The sequence below is a fragment of the Panthera leo genome, chromosome A3 (assembly GCF_018350215.1).
Source record: "Panthera leo isolate Ple1 chromosome A3, P.leo_Ple1_pat1.1, whole genome shotgun sequence".
Classification (NCBI taxonomy): Eukaryota; Metazoa; Chordata; class Mammalia; order Carnivora; family Felidae; genus Panthera; species Panthera leo.
This window is the reverse complement of record NC_056681.1, coordinates 24,130,592-24,135,264: the sequence shown is the minus strand read 5'-3', so window position 1 is coordinate 24,135,264 and position 4,673 is coordinate 24,130,592. Positions and strand designations below refer to the sequence as shown.

Here is a 4,673-nt window from a genome sequence, read left to right as displayed (position 1 = left end):
TTTGCAGAGCTAGCAGGATGTCAGATCTGGTGACGTCCAGTGTAAGATGAGGAAACTGATACCCAGAATGGGGCAGTCACTACCTCAGGGACACATGGTGGGGGTAGGTGTGATAAGGGAGGCCCAGAAAAGGGACAGAGACCCCAGAGCAGGATACCTTAGCACGGTAGGGGTCGAGCCAGTGTTGGAACCCAGGGTTCTGTTTTACACCCAGCTGAGTCCCATAAAAGCCCACCTGACTTCTCTAACCTCGGGACAGCTGCCGAAAAGCTGTAGAGGTAAAGGAAAGTATTTTCATTTTTCCAGCAATTTTTAAGTTGGGAACGTTGGAGGGTGACGCATTGTATATCACAATGCCCAATATCATTTGCATCAGGATCTGGGGCACTTTTTGAGAATGCAGATTCTTGATCCCTATTCTTATCTTACCTTTTGGCAGCCCTCCAGTTCTTTAACTGTTCCTTCTTTCCGGATTGTGATAGGATCTTCTCAATGTGAAGCACCTGATATGAATTTTTAAGTTCAAGTAACCTGAACTGATCAGTCCAAGCTCTGGGAAGTTAACCGTAACTAAGAGAGAACCCCAGCTTTCACATCTGATTAAGAAGGTAGACTGGTAAACAGTGCTTTTCTGGGGAATCAGGGAGGGCTTTGGAGTCTGGAGGGCTAGGTAGGAATGTGTAAGCAGTGAAAGAAGTAAGGGTGGAGTTAAGAGGCAGGAATGGGGACAGTGTTCCAAGTAGCAGGAACAGAAACCGCAAAGGCAAATAATTCAAAGTGTGGCTAGGCTCATTTTAGAGACATTGAGGAGTTTGATATAGATACTGAGGAGGGCCTGGGAGTTGATCAGGCTGTTAGGAGCTCATTCTTGGCGAGGGAGCCTTGGGTGCCAGGTTAAGAAGTTTGGCGTTTTTCCAGTGAATGATGGGGAGCTAAGGATTTTTTTTAAAAAAAAGTTTTTTTAATGTTAATTTATTTTTGAGAGAGACAGAGCGTGAGCAGAGGAGGGGGCAGAGAGAGAGGGAAACACAGAATCTGAAGCAGGCTCCAGGCTCTGAGCTGTCAGCACAGAGCGCGATGTGGGGCTTGAACTTACAGACCGTGAGATCATGACCTGAGCCCAAGTCAGACGCTTAACCGACTGTGCCCCCCAGGCACCCCAAGCTGCCTAAGGATTTTAAGCAGGGGAAAGACCTGGTCGATTTTTTGTTAGGTGCTGGCTACAGTGTGGCAAATGGTTTGGAAGTGGGGAGACTAAGGCCAGAAAGCATGCTCAGAGGGAGTTAAGGTGCGTGGCAATGAGGAGATGGAGAGAAGGGGACAGGTTAAAGAGACATTTAGGAGGGAGAACTACAACTAATTATAAACAGTGGCCCAACCCAGGGGCCAGGATGTTTCCACCTCCTTAAATAAAGCTTGTACACCCTCTGTCTGCAGGACAGACTGAGTCCTCCAATCTTCTTGGGGGGAGGGAAGGGATAGGTGGTCTGGTTATGGGCAGGACAGTGTTTCCATGATGTCCTTCCTTTGTCTGCTTTTATACCTGAGGAAGAGCCCAAAGCAGCAGTTACTATAAAAGGCCCCAGGTGGCAGGAAAAGTCCATCATGTTCACCAGGAACAAAGGAAACTATATCTAGTGCAACATGAAATTAAAATAAAAAATCATCACCCAGGGTTCTCTGCAGGTTCCCCTCCTCCAAGATGGGTGCCAAATGACGTGTATCAGGTGTCTATTGGTGAGACTTGGGGAAGATCCCAGACCTTAACAGCCCTCTGATTGAGTCCCCTCACTTTGTGGCAGGTAAGGTGTCTTTCTTCCCATTTTGTAGATGTGGCAGCTGAGTCTTAGAAGTTATGTGACTTGTTCAAAGGGACCTGGTTTGTGGTGCAGGGAGTAAGGTGTGGGAGTGTGAGGGGCTCTTGGCCAAGCATCTTACAAGTGAGGCTTTGTCTTTGTGCTCCCTTTGTCCTGAGGCTTTGCCCCTAAATCTCGGCATAACTGACTTCTTGTCATTCACATGTTTCCTCCTCAGATGCCATTCCCACCCCATCAGTATATATTTTTTTTTCACAGCTCTTACTAGTATCTGAAATTACTAATTTTGTCTGTTTCTCTCCACCATGTGAGTTCCATAAGAACAGGGACAATATCTGTCCTGTTCACCACTTTACCACCAGCACCTGGAGTGATATCTGCTCCATAGTAGATCGTCAATATCGTTTGCTAAATGATAGAAATAAGCTGGGGAGGGAGAAAGTCAGGGAAACCAACATAGGTGGAAGCTTAGGATGTTTTGGGTACTTTTCATAAACTACTTCATTTAATGCCCTCACAGCTTTTCAACGTAGGTACTGTATCTCCTTTGGGTAGGTAAGAAAACATGCCAAGTGAGGCCAAGTCAGTGGCTTGTTACTTTTGAGGTGATAGACTCCTTTGAGAATCTCCATTAGACACAATCTTTTGGCACACCGTGTGGAGGAATTCACAAACCTCCCTGAGCCCACTCGGGGGTCCCAGATCAAGGAACCCCGGATTGGGGAACTTGCCTGAGGTCTCTCTGGCCCCAAACCTTTGTTAGTTCCCCTCTCCACAGCAAGGTTAGATTCCATTTAGTGGACTACAGAGAGCCTCCTGAAGATTCTGTAACAGAGGGAGATTATGAGGCACTGAGCCTTTGATGTGTCAGACCTGAGTTCAAATCCTGCCTCCAAAGCTAGCAGTGTAACTGTGGGCAACACTTCTCACTTCTCTGAATCCCACTGCCCTCACTTTGAAAATGGAATCTATTTTTTTTCCCTAACTATAACTAATCTTTATTAATCTGTTCACCAAGTGCCAGGTATTTGGTTAATGGCTTTACAGTTATATCACTTTTTATGTGCCCTGACTTGCCAGAGATCATGCAGCCTCCCACGGTTAGCCACTGTGCTCCCACATGTGCACAGGCTTCCTAAAGCTGGCTTTTGAATCTATTGCAGTCTCTGCTCTTGGGATTTGTGGGAACATTTGAGTCTGAATTCACTGAAAAGAGACTAGGAAGGCTGCACTGCAGTGTGAATGGAGGCCAGTGCCTTCAGTTGGTATGTGTCTTTCCCACGGTGAGGGCCTCTCTCCAAGCCCGTACTAGGCCTCTCAATTGGGACATCTCTGCCCGTCCCGGGGTCTGCGTTGCACATGGTCTGCTCTGTGCGTGCGTGGCTGCTGTCTCTTTTTAGCAGTGACATCACCCTGCCTGGTATTGTTGTTTATGGGGCTGTCTCCCCACCTGGCTGGGGGCCATTGCTTGGCCATTCGGTGGAATTCCTCTGTCTTCTAGCCCTAGTACAGACCTGGCCCAGCAGTGCTGCTCAGGAAATGCCTGTGGAATCAAAGTGAGGACTCTCCCATGTGTTGAGGATTTACTGTGTGCCAGGCCTGTCCTGGACACGTTATATGTGTTATCTCATTTACACCCCATGGTAATCCCGAGAGGGAGAAGTTACTGTCCCTCTTTTACCAAGAAGAAATAGAGACTCAGCTGGGCTTTGCATTAGGCCCACTTGCAGTGATTGATGACACCAGGGCTGACTCCAGGCCTGTGCTCTCATCGTGCATAAGCAGTTCTTGAAACTGTGGTCTGATAAAGGGGAGAGACACTCCTCAGCCCCCAGGACCCTCAGAGACTTTCTACTAACAAGATTCTAGTCCAGCTGTCATTTCATCCATGAGGAGGGGTGCCCCGCTGGCTCAGTCAGTAGAGCACGTGACTCGGGATCTCAGGGTTGTAAGTTCAAGCCCCAAGTTGGGTGTAGAGATTACTTAAAAAATTTTTTTTTAACGTTTATTTATTTTGGGGAGACAGAGACAGAGAACGAGCAGGGGAGGAACAGAGAGATGGGGGAGACACAGACTCTGAAGCAGGCTCCAGGCTCTGAGCTGTCAGCACAGAGCCTGACATGGGGCTCAAACCCATGAACTGTGAGATCATGACCTGAGCTGAAGCAGTCGCTCAACCAACTGAGCCACCCAGGCCCCCAGAGATTACTTTAAAAATAAAATAAAATAGGGGCTCCTGGGTGGTTCAGTCTATTGAGTGTCCAACTTCAGCTGATACCATGATCTCGTGGTTTGTAATTTCGAGTCCTGAATCAGGCTCTCTGCTGTCAACTCAGAGCCTGCTTCAGATACTTTGTCCCCACCTCTCTCTGCCCCTCCTCAGCTCATTCATTCTCTCTCTCTCTCTCTCTCTCTCTCAAATAAACATTTAAAATAAAATAATCCATGAGAAAACAGAAGCCCAGAAAGGAGAGATGACTTACTTACAGCCCTTCTTTTCCACTTACTGCTTATCCTTACCCACTTACTTTTGGACAGGATGGGATCTGATTTTACCCACCATTAAACCACCCAGGTAGCCCTGGTCCAGGTCGACACTCAGTAAATACTTCTAAATTTTATTTATGATGAAACATTAAGAAGGATATACAGATTAGTATAACAAACACCCGTATTCCCACCCCCCAGTCTATGAAGTAAAACATTGCTAATATAGCTGAAGGCCTCGTGCTCCTCCACAACTGTCATCCCTCAGGAATAAAGGCTCCCCTAAATTTGTTGTTTATTCTATGTAATTTTTTATTGAGCTATAATTCATATGCCATAAAATCCAACCTTTTTAAGTATACAATTCAG

General features: G+C 46.8%; 1 protein-coding gene across 1 annotated transcript in view; it reads left to right on the top strand.

Moving 5' to 3' along the window:
- The window catches only part of MYH7B (myosin heavy chain 7B), a 44,765-nt gene that overhangs the window by 1,513 nt on the left and 38,579 nt on the right, over positions 1–4,673 (top strand). Inside the window, exons 2-3 of the mRNA XM_042931151.1 lie at positions 483–608; positions 1,687–1,802. The gene's annotated coding sequence lies outside the window, so the exon portion shown is untranslated. The remainder of the gene's footprint in view (positions 1–482; positions 609–1,686; positions 1,803–4,673) is intronic.